The 20,943-nt window shown below is 36.7% G+C and overlaps 2 non-coding genes across 2 annotated transcripts; both read left to right on the top strand.

The window, feature by feature from the left end:
• The first annotated feature begins 20,317 nt into the window (after nt 1–20,317).
• TRNAP-UGG (transfer RNA proline (anticodon UGG)) lies at nt 20,318–20,391 on the top strand. The gene has a single exon. It is a non-coding gene; the product is annotated as a tRNA-Pro (tRNA).
• Nucleotides 20,392–20,530: 139 nt separating this feature from the next.
• TRNAW-CCA (transfer RNA tryptophan (anticodon CCA)) lies at nt 20,531–20,604 on the top strand. Its single transcript has one exon. It is a non-coding gene; the product is annotated as a tRNA-Trp (tRNA).
• Nucleotides 20,605–20,943: the final 339 nt, after the last annotated feature.

Consider the following 20,943-nt stretch of genomic DNA (forward strand, 5'->3'; position numbering starts at 1 on the left):
GAACCGGCCTCCGCGGATATCTTTGCTTCGGAACAAAACCCTGCAATCAAATAGATTGTCCCAAGGGCGCCATATTCTAGGAGCCCAAGTTATGCTATTGAAAATTCGTTCCTCTAGCAGTTCCGGTTTGAGCATTCCGTTCCCTTTTTCAAACTCCACTTCTTTTCATATAGCAATCCCTGATCAAAGAGAGAACAATATCCATTTCAAAACATTTCTAACAGATTCCTTAGTTCGGACCGACGAAGTAATGTCACTCGACTATTATCAACCTGACTGCAATCTTTTTCTGTCGGTAAGGATTGCACCAGAGCACCTTCTACTTCTAATAGGCCATGAACTATAGATAGAGAAGAATCATTCTGAGCGAGTACATAAGAAGCGATCCACTTTTTTTCATCGGTTCCAGGGGAAGACCAAAGATCTTGCGCGGCAGGTCCGCCAGAAAAACTCAAAAGAGAAAGAAGTCTCGTTAATCTCTTCATGCTCGTTCCAAGTTCGAAGTACCTTTTGGCCAAAGAAAAACCCGCTTCCTGACACGATTGCCTCTTTATCTTTATATAGATAGATTCTATGGGGTTATTACTTAGTAAGTCTATTTTGTACAAGAGCCCCTCCTATCTGATAGAAAAGGGTCCCATGATCCCGAGCCGATCTTACCTTGGCTCGCAAACCCCAAGTTTGTCTATGAAGAGCTAATCTAATTGTATTTTTTTCTAGAATGGATTTCTTATGTGGAATACTAATGGATAGGGCTTCGTTGCTAAGTGCTACAAGATCTAGTGCACTGGAACTCGTGGTTATGGACCCGAATCCTTTAGTATGGAACATTGTCTTTTCCAAGTAAAAACCCCTAGTATATGAAAGAATGAAAAGGTGCTTTCGTTCTTGTGGAATAAGAAGCCCTCGTACCTTAATGAAAGGAAAATCGTAATTTTTCGTTAGGTATTTGACCAAATAGGATCGTCCAGTTCCTACAGAACCTATCACTAAAATACCCGATAGGGCTAAGCGGAACGAAAAGGGTTTTCCATGAGATGGTAAATGAAAACGATTAGTCCCACACGAGGTTTGGGAATAAGTGATTGTCTGATAATGAGCAAGGAATATACGTCTTTCTGCTAAAGAGGATCTATTAAACTCATAATTCATTAGATCCTTGTTATCAATGCCAACTAGGTATCATAAGTAAATGGATCCCGGTTGTTCAATCCTTTGATAACCAAGGTCATTCTTTGCTAAAGAGAAATGATCACTATGAGTCAGACTCAATAGAATTGGATCCATTCCAAATAGCGAGAATTAGGATTCTTGATCCCTCTCAATCTCTCTTTCAATTCGAGGATCCAGAGAGGTGTTTTCATAGTCATCTCCGAATATTTGCCATCTCGGAATATTTTCGATTTCATTTTTCTATGATATGTCTTTCTATATGAAAATTGGTTATTTACGATGTACGATGATCCCTGTTAAGCATCCATGGCTGAATGGTTAAAGCGCCCAACTCATAATTGGTAAATTTGCGGGTTCAATTCCTGCTGGATGCACACGAACGGGAACATTCCATAAGTCTATTGGAACTGGCTCTCTATCCATGGAATCTCATCCATCATCCATACATAACGAATTGGTATGGTATATTCATACCATAACATAAGAACAATAAGAACTCGAATTCTTATCGATACTGGAACTCAGAGCATAGGAGGGAAAGTCGATTTATGGATGGAATCAAATACGCAGTATTTACAGAAAAAAGTCTTCGTTTATTGGGAAAGAATCAATATACTTTTAATGTCGAATCGGGATTCACTAAGACAGAAATAAAGCATTGGGTCGAACTCTTCTTTGGTGTTAAGGTGGTAGCTGTGAATAGCCATCGACTACCTGGAAAAGGTAGAAGAATAGGACCTATTCTGGGCCATACAATGCATTACAGACGTATGATCATTACCCTTCAACCGGGTTATTCTATTCCACTTCTAGATAGAGAAAAAAACTAAAGGAGAATACTTAATAATACGGCGAAACATTTATACAAAACACCTATCCCGAGCACACGCAAGGGAACCGTAGACAGGCAAGTGAAATCCAATCCACGAAATAATTTGATCCATGGACGGCACCGTTGTGGTAAAGGTCGTAATTCCAGAGGAATCATTACCGCAAGGCATAGAGGGGGAGGTCATAAGCGCCTATACCGTAAAATAGATTTTCGACGGAATCAAAAAGACATATCTGGTAGAATCGTAACCATAGAATACGACCCTAATCGAAATGCATACATTTGTCTCATACACTATGGGGATGGTGAGAAGAGATATATTTTACATCCCAGAGGGGCTATAATTGGAGATACTATTGTTTCTGGTACAAAAGTTCCTATATCAATGGGAAATGCCCTACCTTTGAGTGCGGTTTGAACTATTGATTTACGTAATTGGAAGTAACCAATTAGGTTTACGACGAAACCTAGAAATCGATCACTGATCCAATTTGACTACCTCTACGGGATAGACCTCAACAGAAAACTGTTGAGTAACGGCAGCAAGTGATTGAGTTCAGTAGTTCCTCATAGAAAATTATTGGCTCTAGAGATATGGTAATATGGAGAAGACAAAATTGTTTGAAGCACGCACAGAACCGGAAGCGCCCCTTGTTTCAAAGAGAGGAGGACGGGTTATTCACATTTAATTTGATGGTCAGAGGCAAATTGAAAGCTAAGCAGTGGTAATTAAGACCCCCGGGGGAAAATAGGGATGTCTCCTACGTTACCCATAATATGTGGAAGTATCGACGTAATTTCATAGAGTCATTCGATCTGAATGCTACATGAAGAACATAAGCCAGATGACGGAACGCAGAGACCTAGGATGTAGAAGATCATAACATGAGCGATTCGGCAGATTTGGATTCCTTTCCTATATATCCACTCATGTGGTACTTCATCATATGATTCATATAAGATCCATCTGTCTAGAGATCGTCATATACATCTAGAAAGCCGTATGCTTTGGAAGAAGCTTGTACAGTTTGGGAAGGGGTTTTTTGAGAGAAAAGAAGAATCTACTTCAACCGATATGCCCTTAGGCACGGCCATGCATAACATAGAAATCACACGTGGAAGGGGTGGGCAATTAGCTAGAGCAGCAGGTGCTGTAGCGAAACTCATTGCAAAAGAGGGTAAATCGGCCACTTTAAGATTACCATCTGGGGAGGTCCGTTTAGTATCCCAAAACTGCTTAGCAACAGTCGGACAAGTGGGTAATGTTGGGGTGAACCAAAAAAGTTTGGGTAGAGCCGGATCTAAGTGTTGGCTAGGTAAACGCCCCGTAGTAAGAGGGGTAGTTATGAACCCTGTGGACCACCCCCATGGGGGCGGTGAAGGGAAAGCTCCCATTGGTAGAAAAAAACCCACAACCCCTTGGGGTTATCCTGCGCTTGGAAGAAGAACTAGGAAAAGGAAAAAATATAGCGATAGTTTTATTCTTCGTCGCCGTAAGTAAATACGTAACTAGGAATATGGAAAATTGCATTTTTGGAATTTGCAATAATGCGATGGGCGAACGACGGGAATTGAACCCGCGCATGGTGGATTCACAATCCACTGCCTTGATCCACTTGGCTACATCCGCCCCTTATCCAGCTAAAGGATTTTTTTCTTTTTTCCATTGATCATTATTCTATTTATTCTGACCTCCGTACTTCGATCGAGATATTGGACATAGAATGCCACTCTTTAAAAAGGAAAAAAGGAGTAATCAGCTGTGACACGAAAAAAAACGAATCCTTTTGTAGCTCATCATTTATTGGCAAAGATAGAAAAGGTCAATATGAAGGAGGAGAAAGAAACAATAGTAACGTGGTCCCGGGCATCTAGCATTCTACCCACAATGGTTGGCCATACAATCGCGATTCATAATGGAAAGGAACATATACCTATTTACATAACAAATCCTATGGTAGGTCGCAAATTGGGGGAATTCGTGCCTACTCGGCATTTCACGAGTTATGAAAATGCAAGAAAGGATACTAAATCTCGTCGTTAACTGAATTCTGAATAGAAAGATTAAGAAGAAAAAAAGATTCAAAATAAAGTAAAGGTAGGCGGGGAATAACCTTATTTATGACAAGTTTCAAACTAGTAAAGTATATCCCTAGGATAAAGAAGAAGAAAAGTGGGCTAAGGAAACTCGCAAGGAAAGTTCCAACCGATCGTCTACTTAAGTTCGAGAGAGTTTTCAAAGCACAAAAACGTATCCCTATGTCTGTTTTCAAAGCACAAAGAGTTCTTGACGAGATTCGCTGGCGTTACTACGAGGAAACTGTTATGATACTGAACCTCATGCCCTATCGAGCATCTTATCCCATCTTAAAGTTGGTTTATTCGGCAGCCGCAAATGCTACTCATTATAGGGATTTCGACAAAGCGAATTTATTTATTACTAAAGCCGAAGTCAGTAGGAGTACTATTATGAAGAAATTCAGACCTCGAGCTCGAGGACGTAGTTTCCCCATAAAAAAAAGCATGTGTCATATAACAATTGTACTAAATATAGTAAAGAAATCTAAATAACCTTTAGATCCATCTAAGATTTCGATTCCCAGTAAAAAAAATATAGAATAGAAAAATATGGGACAAAAAATAAATCCACTCGGTTTCAGACTTGGTACAACCCAAAAACACCATTCCTTTTGGTTCGCACAACCAAAAAATTATTCTGAAGGTCTACAGGAAGATAAAAAAATAAGGGATTGTATCAAGAACTATATACAAAAGAATAGGAAAAAGGGCTCGAATAGAAAAATAGAATCAGACTCAAGTTCCGAAGTAATTACACATAATAGAAAAATGGACTCAGGTTCAAGTTCCGAAGTAATTACACATATAGAAATCCAAAAAGAAATCGATACGATCCACGTCATAATCCATATTGGATTCCCAAATTTATTAAAGAAAAAAGGAGCAATCGAAGAATTAGAGAAAGATCTACAAAAGGAAATTAACTCTGTAAACCAGAGATTTAATATTTCTATCGAAAAAGTTAAAGAACCTTATAGACAGCCTAACATTCTTGCAGAATATATAGCTTTCCAATTAAAAAATAGAGTTTCATTCCGAAAGGCAATGAAAAAAGCCATTGAATTAACTAAAAAAGCAGATATAAGGGGAGTAAAAGTAAAAATTGCGGGTCGTCTCGGAGGAAAAGAAATTGCACGCGCCGAATCTATTAAAAAGGGTAGACTTCCCCTCCAAACAATTCGCGCTAAAATTGATTATTGCTGCTATCCAATTCGGACTATCTATGGAGTATTAGGTGTAAAAATTTGGATATTCGTAGACGAAGAATAAGTAATCTTGTCTTCGGATTCTGTCCATTGATAGAATAAAAAATGACAAGAGACTTTTTTCCTGAAATCCCTGCAAAAGAAGAAATTATACCTCTTTCTATAAGATTTAATGAAAATTGATAAATCATTTAATATAATTGCTATGCTTAGTGTGTGACTCGTTATTTTTTTCTTTTTTTTAAGAAAAAAACTTAGTAATTATAGAAAATTAACTAATAACCAACCTATTGCTTCGTATTGTCGAGATCCTAACTAAGAAACAGTCACTATATGAATAAATACCTCTATCATAACATAAATGAGTAGATGTGTCATATAGTTGTAGCAACTGCAATTTTTTCTCTAAAAAAGAAAAGGGATTCTAGGTTGTGAAGCAAAACTAAAGGGATGTGGATAAAGGGAGGGATGATAGAAAGAAGGAAGAGGAAATAAATAAGATATAGGATTCCACTATGTATGGTCTATGAATTACATCATAAAAGGCAATGTGATAAAGCATCAATATAATAAAAATAATAGAGAATTAAAAATTGTAACTTGAAACAAGAACTACAAATTTAAAGCAATAATAAAGAGCCGCCCGGGTTAATAAAACTGAGAAAATTAACTCGGAAAGAAATTTTTTGGAAGCTCCGTTGCGGGATTCAGACCTAACCATTCAAGGAGAAGCAGTGGGAACGACAGAACCTATGATTCCATAGGATTTTATTGAAAAGAATCCTAACACTTCATTGGGTGGGATGGCGGAACAAACCAAAAAAATTGTCTTATTTGGTAAGTTTATAAATTAACAAATAAGACAGGAAAGAGTAAATATTCGCCCGCGAAATTCTTATTGAATTAGAATACTTTACCGCGATTCAATAAGAGTAAAAATAAGGATTTTTTTAAGAAGGATTACATTATCTATAAATATAGAATTTAGATAAATATACACACACATCTGGATATATTCTAGATCTTCTTTTTTGACTATATATTATATTTTTCTGTTTTAACAAATTCAATATAAAAAAAACCGAACTTTTTCTATTATCTATTAATGTGTATCTATCCGTACCGTAATATTTTGGAATATTATGAATTAGAGAAATTTACATGCTTTCTGATTCCATTCGCGAGGAGCTGGATGAGAAAAACTCTCATGTCCAGTTTTGCAGTAGAGATGGAACTAAGAAAGAGAACCATCGACTATAACCCCAAAAGAACCAGATTTCGCAAACAACATAGAGGAAGAATGAAAGGAAAATCCTGCCGAGGCAATCGTATTTGTTTTGGTAGATATGCTCTTCAAGCACTTGAACCCGCTTGGATCACGGCGAGACAGATAGAAGCAGGACGAAGAGCAATAACACGATATGCACGTCGTGGTGGAAAAATATGGGTACGTATATTTCCCGACAAACCGGTTACACTAAGACCCACGGAAACACGTATGGGCTCGGGAAAGGGGTCCCCCGAATATTGGGTATCCGTTGTTAAACCTGGTCGTATACTTTATGAAATGGGGGGAGTATCTGAAACTGTAGCTAGAGCAGCTATCTCCATAGCTGCCAGTAAAATGCCCATACGAAGTCAATTTATTCGATTAGAGATATAGAACCCTAAAAGGGGTATGGAAGATAAAAAAAAATGCTCGGTTTTTCTTTCTGGAAAGACAATATTTCTTTCATCCTTTTGCATTGAAATAACAAATTGAAATCAAAATAATATGATTCAACCTCAGACCCTTTTAAATGTAGCAGATAATAGTGGAGCTCGAAAATTGATGTGTATTCGAGTCATAGGAGCTGCTGGTAATCAGCGATATGCTCGTATTGGTGATGTTATTGTTGCTGTAATCAAAGACGCATTGCCCCAAATGCCTCTAGAAAGATCCGAAGTAATTCGAGCTGTAATTGTACGTACATGTAAAGAGTTCAAATGCGAAGACGGTATAATAATCCGCTATGATGACAATGCTGCGGTTATAATTGATCAAAAAGGCAATCCAAAAGGAACTCGAGTTTTTGGCGCGATTGCCGAGGAATTGAGAGAATTGAATTTTACCAAAATAGTTTCATTAGCTCCTGAAGTATTATAAATACTAGTAGGCGAAATTGAGACCAAAGAATTAATTTAGTAGATTGTGTTTTACGTATATGTTTTAAAATCCAAAATGAAAAAAAAAAAAAGAAAACATGTTGATTATAGAAAAATTAGGAGGAACCTAGAATTAGAGTCTTATGGGCAAGGACACTATTGCTGATTTACTAACCTCTATAAGAAATGCGGACATGAATAAAAAAGGAACAGTTCGAGTAGTATCTACAAATATTACCGAAAACATTGTTAAAATACTTCTACGAGAGGGTTTTATTGAAAGTGTTCGGAAACATCAGGAACGTAACAGATATTTCTTGGTTTCAACTTTGCGACATCAAAAGAGAAAGACTATAAAAGGAATATATAGAACAAGAACCTTTTTAAAGCGTATCAGCCGACCCGGCTTACGAATTTATACCAACTATCAAGGAATTCCTAAAGTTTTGGGTGGAATGGGAATTGCTATTCTTTCTACTTCTCGAGGAATAATGACAGATCGAGAAGCTCGACTAAACAGAATTGGGGGAGAAGTCTTATGTTATATATGGTAATCGCCCCGCCTATAGTGCTCGAATTCTATCTCGCCCTTCCTATTTTTAAAATAAAAATAGAAAAATAGGAGAAAAAAAATATGACAGAAAAAAAAAATAGGAGAGAAAAAAAAAACCCGAGAGAAGCAAAAGTAACTTTCGAAGGTTTAGTTACGGAAGCCCTACCCAATGGAATGTTCCGCGTTCGGCTAGAGAATGACACCATCATCCTAGGCTATATTTCAGGAAAGATACGGTCTAGTTCTATACGAATACTGATGGGGGATAGGGTCAAAATTGAAGTAAGTCGTTATGATTCAAGCAAGGGACGTATAATTTATAGACTTCCCCATAAGGATTCGAAGCGTATCGAAGACTCGAAGGATAGCGAAGATTTGAAGGATAGCGAAGATTTGAAGGATACCAAAGATTCAAAGGATTAGGTTTTTCTTTTTTTTTCTAGGGTAATAAATTCTAAGTTCTAAAATTCAAGCGAAGAGACTTATTTTTTCCAAAAGATTAGATTCATAGTTTAAAAAAGGATACGGAAATATGAAAATAAGAGCTTCCGTTCGTAAAATTTGTACAAAATGTCGACTGATTCGTAGGCGTGGACGAATTAGAGTCATTTGCTCTAATCCGAAGCATAAACAAAGACAGGGGTAATCTTTCGAAAAAGAACTTTACTTTCTAAAAAGTAAAAAAAAGTACCCGCGGAAATGTTCCAATTCCAAATAAAATAATTTCATTTAAAATAATTAAAGTAAAGGGTTTATTTTACCCTGAAACGGATATCTTTGTATCTTTTTTTCTTTTTTTTATTTCTAACTCATATTTATGAGATAATAAAATATGGCAAAAGCTATACCAAAAATTGGTTCACGTAAGAAAGTGCGTATTGGTTTACGTAGGAATGCACGTTTTAGTTTACGGAAGAGTGCACGTAGAATAACAAAAGGGGTTATTCATGTTCAAGCTAGTTTCAACAATACCATTATAACTGTTACAGACCCACAAGGTCGGGTGGTTTTTTGGTCCTCGGCCGGTACTTGTGGATTCAAAAGCTCAAGAAAAGCATCACCCTATGCTGGTCAAAGAACAGCAGTAGATGCTATTCGTACAGTAGGTTTGCAACGAGCAGAAGTTATGGTAAAGGGCGCTGGTAGTGGAAGAGATGCCGCATTACGAGCCATTGCTAAAAGTGGTGTGCGATTAAGTTGTATACGCGATGTAACACCTATGCCGCATAATGGATGTCGACCGCCTAAAAAAAGACGTCTGTAAAAGAATTAACCCGCTTTCAACTTTCATTTCAAGAGAAATAAACGATTCAATGATAAAATAATAATACTAGTCTATTATGGTTCGAGAGGAGGTAGCAGGATCCACTCAAACACTACAGTGGAAGTGTGTTGAATCAAGAGTAGATAGTAAGCGCCTTTATTATGGTCGTTTCATTCTGTCCCCGCTTAGAAAAGGTCAAGCGGACACCGTCGGTATTGCCTTGCGAAGAGCTTTACTTGGAGAAATAGAAGGAACATGTATCACACGTGCAAAATTTGGGAGCGTGCCGCACGAGTATTCTACAATAGCAGGTATTGAAGAATCCGTACAAGAAATTTTACTAAATTTGAAAGAAATTGTATTGAGAAGTAATCTCTATGGAGTTAGAGACGCATCCATTTGCGTCAAAGGTCCTAGATACATAACTGCTCAAGATATCATCTTACCGCCTTCCGTAGAAATCGTTGATACGGCACAACCTATAGCTAACTTGACAGAGCCCATTGATTTCTGTATTGATTTACAGATCAAGAGAGATCGTGGATATCAGACAGAACTCAGAAAGAACTATCAAGATGGAAGTTATCCTATAGATGCTGTATCCATGCCTGTTCGAAATGTGAATTATAGTATTTTTTCTTGTGGGAATGGAAATGAAAAACACGAGATACTTTTTCTAGAAATATGGACTAATGGAAGTTTAACCCCTAAGGAAGCACTTTATGAGGCTTCTCGTAATTTGATTGATTTATTTCTTCCTTTTCTACACGCGGAGGAAGAGGGCGCTAGTTTCGAAGAAAATAAAAACAGGTTTACTCCACCCCTTTTTACTTTTCAAAAAAGATTAACTAATCTAAAGAAAAACAAAAAAGGAATTCCATTGAATTGTATTTTTATTGATCAATTAGAATTGACTTCTAGAACGTATAATTGTCTAAAAAGGGCCAATATACATACACTATTGGACCTTTTGAGTAAGACTGAAGAAGATCTTCTGAGAATTGACAGTTTTCGTATGGAAGATAGAAAACATATATGGGACACTCTAGAGAAGCATCTCCCAATTGATTTACTTAAGAATAAACTCTCGTTTTAAATCCATTGCAATTTTTTTTCTTCTTCTTTTTCGAGTTAGAATAAAAAGAAAACAATTTAGCATCTTTGGTACAATCTATATTTTCGCGAAATGGATCATAATAAAATGGATTTTAGGTATCTAGGGAAGATTCACTTGGAAGTAACTATTTCCTAGATACCTATGGTACTTCACGGTTGAATGAATCAAAAAATATCTAAAAAAGACCTAAAGTTAATGATTTATCAATGGGTAATGTTGCTCCAATACCTAACCAAAGAGCTACTACAGTACCGATTAAAAAAACGGTCGTAGCTACTGGGCGGCGAAATGGATTTTGGAATTTATTGACATTCTCTAGAAAAGGTACTGTCAATAAGCCTGTTGGCACAGAAACCATTAAAAGAACGCCCAATAACTTATTGGGTACCGTACGGAGTATTTGAAACACGGGAAAGAAGTACCACTCGGGTAATATTTCCAGAGGAGTTGCAAACGGATCTGCCGGTTCACCAATCATTGATGGCTCGAGAACCGCTAAACCTACATTACATGCAATAGTACCTAGAATTACTACTGGAAAAATATATAAAAGATCGTTGGGCCATGCGGGTTCCCCGTAATAATTATGTCCCATCCCTTTAGCTAATTTAGCTCTTAATACAGGATCATTTAAGTCTGGTTTCTTTGTTATTGGGATAGGTGAACTCTTTAGGATCCATCCCCCAAAGGAACCGGACATGAGAATTTATCATCATCCGGCTCGAGCAAGAGTGAAAGAAATAAGACCGCGGAAGATCCTTAATAGAATTAAGGTTTATAATGACTCAATGACTCTAGGCAAGAAAAGCTTTATCAGATTCTCTTTTCCGAAGTTGCACCTACAACTACTCATTGAAAATAATCCTATTCTTATGGGTAAATGCTCAATATCCAAGTGGGCTTACAAATTTGATCATGATCAATTGCTTTGTGGATTGTCTCATGTCTCTTGATTAGTTGGTATTTATCCCCTCAATATCGCAAGTTTCTTACCTCCAAACAAAATATTTACTTGTTACTAATAAAAAATCAAAAAGTTTAGCCTACATTCTTCCTTAGATCCCTTCTTTTACTCCGATAGTATTGCGGATCACAATCGATGCAAAGAAAATGAATGCATTTCCATACTATAATAAAAAGGTAAGTGTAATAAATAGAGAACTGGATCATGTCACATGACTTATTCCATTTCTACTCTATGGGATCTTACGGAGCCTGTTCATGGATGACATGGTTGCGGTATGATCATAGAAGATATTCTCCTCAAGTGAACCAGCCTATCCTTCCTAGGTAGGGGACTTACATGTTGATTGGATGCGGAGACACCTTTGGTTGTGAATTCTAATGTGGCAGATCCAATTCTTTATCTGCATGGCCAAATCAATAATTCAAGTCACACACTCCCATAATCCGCCTTTTTTCTTTCGTAAAATTAACTTCAACTATTTGTATTGTATAAAAATACTTTGGAGTTGAAGAGAAGTATCCAAATGACATGTGTTATTTTACAATAACCCATGCTTGTAGCAATGAAATACCAAAACCTACCCGATATGATATATGATAATTATAATTCTCTATGATATGCCTTCCCTATAAAGGACCCGAAATACCTTGCTTACGTATCATTGGAAAGTGCATTAACATAAATACGGCAGTAAGCAGAGGCAGTACAAAGGTATGTAAACTATAAAAACGAGTCAAAGTGGATTGGCCCACACTAGCACTTCCGCGTAATAACTCCACTAAAGGCGATCCTATTACCGGAATGGCGTCAGGTACACCTGTCACAATTTTGACTGCCCAATAGCCAATTTGATCCCAAGGCAAAGAATAACCAGTTACACCAAATGATGCAGTCAAAACAGCCAAAACCACACCTGTGACCCAAGTTAATTCGCGGGGTTTTTTAAATCCCCCTGTGAGATACACACGAAATACATGCAGGATCATCATTAAAACCATCATACTTGCTGACCATCGATGAACTGATCGGATTAACCAACCAAAGTTGGCCTCGGTCATTATGTATTGAACCGAGGAAAAAGCCTCTGTAACGGTTGGTCGGTAGTAAAAAGTCATAGCAAAACCGGTAGCGACTTGTACTAGAAAACAAGTAAGTGTAATTCCCCCTAAACAATAAAATATGTTGACATGGGGAGGAACATATTTACTAGTTATATCATCTGCAATTGCCTGAATCTCAAGACGTTCCTCAAACCAATCATATACTTTATTGAGATAGGTAACTAACCCGAGTCCCCCTCTAAGAGCCGTATATGAAAATTTCATCTCGTACGGCTCAAGCAGAAACACAAAAATTTTCAACGAATATTAGAAAAAAGGTTCAAAACTTCATCAGCCACTGAATTGGGTCGATTTGCCTTGAAGATATCAAATAAGAAAAATCCGGAATATCTTCTTTGTGATGATAATGCCAAAAAATCTCAAGTTGGCGCGTCTTTCTTTCTTCCTTTCCCTTATGTTGGTCATTAGAGGCTTCTTGACTTTTCTCTTCCCTATAAAGGATTTGTTTTTTTATGCGTAATATAGAAATTATCTTGTTGAGATCCTATGAATCAGTTCAATTAAAACCTTAGATTCATACTAGAGCCACGATGATTTAGTCTCAAGCTAAACAAAAGGCAAGGGTTCTTCGAATAAGAACCGCTTGATAATCATTTATTGAATCAGTGTAATGACTCGACAAAATCGAGAGAAAAAAAGTTGTCTTTTGGGCAAACAAAATTGGAAGGAAGAAAATTTCTTTTTTATTTTTATTTAAGAACTACTTGAATTTTTCAGTCTGGTTGCGAGGTCTTAATAGTGAGTATGAATCATAGTTCCATTTTTTTTTGATCCACTCTATCTATTTCGTGTTCCAGATACTAGAATAAATAATATCTGACGAATTAGAATCATCTTGATAGAGATAACAGGCCCTTTCTATGTATTATCAATAGGATCAATTCTAACAAGTCACACACTCATATTCCAGAGATACCGAAACAAAAAAATTCCGCGGTCGAACTACCATAATATCTAGAAATGTAGATCTTAAACTAGAAAGGCTTTTTTGGATGGAAAAACTCTGACTTCCTAGTTTTAGTTAGTAGAAACCTAATTGGTTAAAATTCCGTCCAGTAAAACGGAAGAATTATAAATTTCTAAAATGATAGATAGGAATATAGCGAATAAAGCCATTGCGATCCCCATAAAAGGAGTAGTCCCCCAACCCGGGGCGACTTTCCCATATTCCGAATTCAAGGGTTTCAGTAAACTACCTGCACCAGTTCGTTTTGGCCTAGGTTTAGAACTATCTTCAACGGTTTGTGTAGCCATAAATTCTATTTAATCATTGGTGTTGACTTTGTATACTATTCCGTTGTAGTTGTAAATACACGATCTTTTCGTAGATCCATTGTAATCTTGAAATTCTATAAAAATGGAAACAGCAACTTTAGTCGCCATCTCCATATCTGGTTTACTTGTAAGCTTTACTGGGTATGCCTTATATACCGCGTTTGGGCAACCCTCTCAACAATTAAGAGATCCATTCGAAGAACACGGAGACTAATTTAAGTAAGAAGTCTCCCAGATAGGGGGACTTCTTACTTAAATGAAATTATTTTATTCTTTTAGTTGGAGTTGGTGGAACCTTAGGTGGTTCTCGGAAGAAGATAGCGAAAAAAATTATCCCTAAAGTCGAAACTAAAAGGAACGTATAAACCAATGCTTCCATAGATTCGATCCTGGTTTATTTACAATTATAACTTCCACACCTATTCATTTGTCATTTGGGATAATTTCCCATATAAAGAAAGAAAAAGAGTCAAAGAAAGGATGGGAGATGTTTCCCATGTCAAATCAAAAAAGAGAGGTGAAAGATACTATAACAATGTGTATCAAACTGCCTGTTTCCTTGTAGTTGGATCTCCCACTTTTTGGAATGTTCCAAATTCCACTTGAGCATCCAAATCTGGATCAATACCAGCAAAAACATCTCGGAACAATGTTCTAGCGCCATGCCAAATGTGTCCGAAAAAGAAGAGCAAAGCAAAGGTAGCATGACCAAAAGTGAACCAACCCCTTGGACTGCTGCGAAAAACACCATCAGATTTCAAAGTAGCCCGGTCTAATTCAAAAATTTCCCCTAATTGAGAACGCCTCGCATATTTTTTTACAGTAGCAGGATCAGAATAACTTACTCCATTAAGTTCGCCACCATAGAACTCCACCGTTACACCTACTTGTTCAACACTATATTTGGATTCTGCTCTTCTAAAAGGAACGTCTGCTCTAACAATTCCCTCCTCATCTACCAAAACAACCGGAAATGTTTCAAAAAAAGTAGGCATACGGCGTACAAAAAGCTCACGTCCTTCTTTATCTCTAAAGACGGGATGTCCTAACCATCCAACAGCTATTCCATCCCCATTGTCCATTGAGCCTGCTCTGAATAATCCCCCTTTTGCCGGATTATTACCAATATAATCATAAAAGGCTAATTTTTCGGGAATTTTAGACCAAGCTTCTGATAAACTAAGATTTTCGGCTAAACCATTGCTAACTCTTCGATATATTTCTTGCTGAAAGTATCCCTGATCCCACTGATAACGAGTAGGCCCAAATAATTCGATTGGGGTCGTTGCTGACCCATACCACATAGTTCCAGCAACTACGAAAGCTGCAAAAAAAACAGCAGCGATACTACTGGAAAGTACAGTTTCAATATTGCCCATACGTAATCCTTTATATAGACGTTGAGGCGGACGGACACTAAGATGGAATAAGCCCGCTAATATACCCAATGTACCCGCAGCAATATGATGAGAAGCTATTCCCCCCGGAACAAAAGGATCAAAACCTTCTGCACCCCACGCTGGATTTACAGCTTGTACTTTTCCAGTTAGTCCATAAGGATCGGATACCCATATCCCAGGACCATACAAACCCGTTACATGAAATGCCCCAAAGCCAAAGCAAGCCACCCCTGCAAGAAATAAATGAATTCCAAAGATCTTGGGCAAATCCAAAGAGGGTTTTCCCGTCCGCTCATCAGAGAATATTTCTAGGTCCCAATATACCCAATGCCAGATCGCTGCCAAGAAACACAAGCCAGAAAACACAATATGCGTACCTGCCACACCTTCATAACTCCAAATACCCGGATTTGTTACAGTTCCTCCTGAAATACTCCAACCACCCCACGAATCCGTTATTCCTAAACGAGTCATGAAGGGAATTACGAACATACCTTGTCTCCACATTGGATCCAGAACAGGATCAGAGGGATCAAAAACTGCTAATTCGTATAAAGCCATTGAGCCAGCCCAACCAGAAACTAGAGCTGTGTGCATTATATGCACCGCAAGCAATCGACCCGGATCATTCAATACGACAGTATGAACACGATACCAAGGCAAACCCATGGAAATACCCCTTTAGCAAAGAAAAATAGACACGATGTCGCTTTATTTTATCGCATTGAAAAAGACTATCCATATCCTATGTACCTAACCCTTCTAGGGGATTCTGTGTCAGAAAGCGCGAATATTTATTTCATTCCATTAAAAATAAGAAGCCAATTCTGTTCATAAGAAGAAAGAGAAGCAGATCTATTCTATACTCGATAAGTGCCAATATGCAATGGGTAACTTGGCCAATTTGGAAAAAACGAAGAATAGATCGCTACCCCTCTTTGTTTAGCATTCAAATCACCCATTCCCTTTTCTTTATTCAATCTGTCTTACATTCCTTATATGTATAACCTTTCAATCTACGTATTAATAGAATCTATAATATTCATATAGAATAAGAATAAAAATTAAGACAATAAACTGCGGATTCTTTCTTTCTGTTCCATTCTTACGTTTCCATATTAAAGTGTGGTTTTCTTACTTAAATTTAATAATATTAATCTAATATGCCCATTGGTGTTCCAAAAGTACCTTACCGGATTCCTGGAGATGAAGAAGCGACTTGGGTTGACTTATACAATGTTATGTATCGAGAAAGGACACTTTTTTTAGGTCAAGAGATTCGTTGCGAGATCACGAATCATATTACAGGTCTCATGGTATATCTGAGTATAGAAGATGGAATTAGTGATATTTTTTTGTTTATAAACTCCCCAGGCGGGTGGCTAATCTCAGGAATGGCTATTTTTGATACGATGCAAACGGTGACACCAGATATATATACAATATGCCTCGGAATAGCCGCCTCCATGGCGTCCTTCATTCTGCTTGGAGGAGAACCCACCAAGCGTATAGCATTCCCTCACGCGAGGATTATGCTTCACCAACCTGCTAGTGCTTATTATCGGGCAAGGACACCAGAATTTTTACTAGAAGTAGAAGAGTTACACAAAGTTCGCGAAATGATCACAAGGGTTTATGCAGTAAGAACAGGCAAGCCTTTTTGGGTTGTATCCGAAGACATGGAAAGGGATGTTTTTATGTCAGCAGACGAAGCCAAAGCTTATGGACTTGTCGATATTGTAGGGGATGAAATGATTGACAAGCACTGCGATACTGATCCAGTGTGGTTTCCAGAAATGTTTAAGGATTGGTAGTGTCCGGATTTCTTGTAAAGTTATTTCACAGCTAAATTCGTGTTTTCCTCGATTTAATAGAAAATAGAAAGACTTCATGATGAGCAATCATCAGGTTAAGATGGATCTAAACCAATCCATTTTTTTCTATATACATACAACATGCCGACGGTTAAACAACTTATTAGAAACGCAAGACAGCCAATACGAAATGCTCGAAAAACGGCCGCGCTTAAAGGATGCCCTCAGCGTCGAGGAACATGTGCTAGGGTGTATGTGCGACTCGTTCAGATCATGACTTCAAACAAATATAAAAAAAATTGAAGTATCCATGATTAGTACCAATGAATAGGATATAGCTTCTCTATCCTAGATTTCTATGGTATATGGAATTTATGGTTTCCTTTGGTGCAAATCCAATTATCTAAATTGGAAATAAGAAGCAATTCTCCCATTGGTAGCAAATGGTTATCCATTAAGCGGAGGAAATAGTAATAAAAAGAAAAAGGCTTATGCTCCTTTATCTTAAAAGAACGGACTAACAGGGTCAGCTACTTAGCCAACTTTCATAATTAAATACCGTCACTGTATGGATAACTCTTATTGTGAAAAGAGCTATTTACTCTATAATGGATAGGTAGAGCCAAAGAATGTGGACTATACAAGTTCGCAATACCTTTTGATGAAAGAAAGGGCTCCGGTGTATAGAGAGGGCCTCACCGTTTAAAAGGGAACCATAGAAACGATGGAACCCACTATTTTTTTTAGTATTATTAGAATGAATTTGTTATTTCGTATAGAAATAACTGAACGGAGTGGAATAAAAAATCGTGGTTGGGAAGGTTACTATAGCAAAAGCCATTGGAATTAATATTTTATATATCGGAATAATTAGTTTTGTTATTAATGAGAAAAAGGGTGGCTAAAAGAAGAGAAATCATTAGTTATTCATTAAGGTTAATTTGATTCAATGACCAGAGTTCCGCGAGGATATATAGCCCGGAGACGACGAACAAAAATGCGTTCATTTGCCTCAAACTTTAGAGGGGCTCATTTAAGACTTAATCGAATGATTACCCAACAGGTAAAAAGAGCTTTTGTTTCCTCTCATCGAGATAGAGGTAGGCAAAAGAGGGATTTTCGTCGTTTGTGGATCACTCGGATAAACGCAGCAACGCGGGTATATAAAGTATTCGATAGTTATAGTAAATTAATACACAACCTGTACAAGAAGAAATTGATTCTTAATCGTAAAATGCTTGCACAAGTAGCTGTATCAAATCCAAATAATCTTTACACGATTTCCAATAAAATAAAGATCATCAATTAAAGGTATAAATAAAGTAATATACTGGAATAATAAAAGATGAATTCCCGGAGAGGGAACTCCGGGAAGATACAATAAATTAAGATTAAGTGGTAGGAATCAACGAGCTGGATTACTTTCTTTATAATATATATAGGTCTGGCCCTTTCGAATTCGAATAAAACATCAACAATCGGAACTTAAGTTCCGGTTGTTGTTTCTTAAATTTTGGTTGTTGTTTCTTAAGTTTCGATTGGAATTGTACTTTTGCGTTAATTGAGGAATATGTCTATTTTTTCTGGGTCTAGAACCTGTAATTATTGAAATTGACTGGGCTTGAAATTGCTTTTCGTTCTCATAGTTACGAAACGGTAAGAAAGATAAAATACGAGCCTGTTTTATAGCAAGAGTAATTAATCGTTGTTGTTTCAAGGTTAATCTATTTATTCGTCTCGATAATATTTTTCCTTGTTCACTAATAAATCTATTAATTAAACTCATGTTTCTATAATCAATTCGATCTCCCGGGCCAATCCGGGGACGCCTACGAAAAGGTTGTTTAGATTTACGAAAAGGTTGCTTGAATTTACGAAAAGTTTGCTTGGATTTACGAAAGGGTTGCTTGGATTTATTAAAAGTTTGCTTGGATTTACTAAAGGGTTGCTTAGATTTAAGAAAAGGTTGTTTAGATGTATACATGATTTATTCCTTATTTAAAATTTGAAAATTTGAAAATTCACTTCTTTATTTTATTAATTTAGGATCCAGAAGAAGTAGTTTTTCTTTGATCCATATCTTATTTGATTCATATTATAGTATATGAATACCCTCTATACATATGAAATAATATCTACCGGAAATCAGATGAGTTGATTTGTATTTTGTATTCTATACTATGTTTTCTTTATATATTAAATATGAAGTTCTTACTCTTTCTGTTGTTTGGAAAGATCAAACACACGATGTTCCTATTTCTTTATTTCGTGATGAGTCGTATGCTTGCGACAATAACGACAAAATTTTTTGAATTCTAATTGTCCGGGTGTATTGTGGCGATTCTTTTGAGTACTATATCTAGAAATCCCCGTCGATTCCTCATTGGCACCTTTTCGAACACAACTGATGCATTCCAAAATAACTCTGATTCTAACATCTTTTCCCTTGGCCATGAACCTCCTTTTCTTTTTGGATTGACTTAACTTAATTCTTCTACTTATTCTTTTATTCTTCTATTTTGAATCCGAAGAAGAAGAATAAAATTCATTAGAATAATTTTTTTTTATTCTTTAATTAAGTAATAAAAATAGAGAAATAATTAAAGAATACAATCCTTGTCGAATTAGCAAAGATTTTGGTTCGAAATCCTTTCATTTAATTAGCCAGCCCCGCCTTTTCTATGCTCTGATTTCTGAGGCCTTATTTAGCTTGGGTACCCCTTTAAATTGAATTTCTATTTTCAAAAATGGGGTTTACCAAATTTTTAATGACTCTGAGGTTCAACCCAATCCATCTTTTCTTTCTTTTTCCTTCCGATACTAAAAAAAGATTGAAAAGGATCAAATTTTGTCATATCACGAAGAAATCTATCCCTCCCATAGCAATAACTAGAATTAAAAAAAAGGGAATGACAAAGCATCTGGGAATAAACGATTAATTTCTATCAATAAACCTGCTAAAGCACCAAACCATAGAGTACTTAGCACGGGTGCTACAGAGAGATATGTTTTTATATCCCGCATTGAAAATCCTCCTTCCTTGTTGGAATACATATATGATCATAAACTCTTGCCCAAGATTGTTATGCTATATATAAAATGAACCATATCGACGAAATTTTCCTATCCCTAAAAAAGAAAAAGATGACCCCTTCTTCCTATATATTACCAAGGAAAAGTAATCCTTCTTTTATAGGCGAAATTATATTGGATTTTATATGTATATAATTCCTTAATTATATGAGACCAAAAAGAAGAAATGACACGAGGGTTCTATATATAGATAGAGAAAGAAAGAAGAAGAAAATTATGATGTGGAAAAGAAGACAGGAATTGTGTACAATGGCATTGTACAACAATTTAATTTGGAAAAGGGATGTAGCGCAGCTTGGTAGCGCGTTTGTTTTGGGTACAAAATGTCACAGGTTCAAATCCTGTCATCCCTACCTATTACTTCTTTCTTCTTTATAGGCAGTAGCGACGAGATCAATTAAAGTAAAGTGGGTATAACTTGAATTTGTGGAGACTATACGTACGTGAGATACATTAGGAATAGAAAAAGATTTTCTTTTTGAATGAATGAAAGCGCTCTTAGTTCAGTTCGGTAGAACGCGGGTCTCCAAAACCCGATGTCGTAGGTTCAAATCCTACAGAGCGTGATTCCATCTATTTTATGTCGAAGCAGAGTAAAATAACTTAACAAAATTGAATTGTAACTCCAATTTCAATTTGACCTCCTCTCTGGTCTGGAGGAGGTCAATCAAAAAAAAAAAATGACTCAATCAAAGATCCAACTGATCCCCACGCCTGTATTGCAAATACGCAGTCACGAATAATCCCGCTAAAGTAATAGGAATTAGGCCTAAGACGATTCCAAATAGAAAAACTTCAATCATTTCGATTTGTTCGAGGGGATAAAAAAAGAGGTACGATCTATCCCTAAATAGTACTCTAAATTATCCACGAATCTCAATGACCAAGAAAAGAATTCCTAATTA

Source organism: Triticum urartu, unplaced genomic scaffold, assembly GCF_056163025.1.
Source record: "Triticum urartu cultivar PI428250 unplaced genomic scaffold, HENAU_Tu73 scaffold2, whole genome shotgun sequence".
NCBI classification, from domain to species: domain Eukaryota; kingdom Viridiplantae; phylum Streptophyta; class Magnoliopsida; order Poales; family Poaceae; genus Triticum; species Triticum urartu.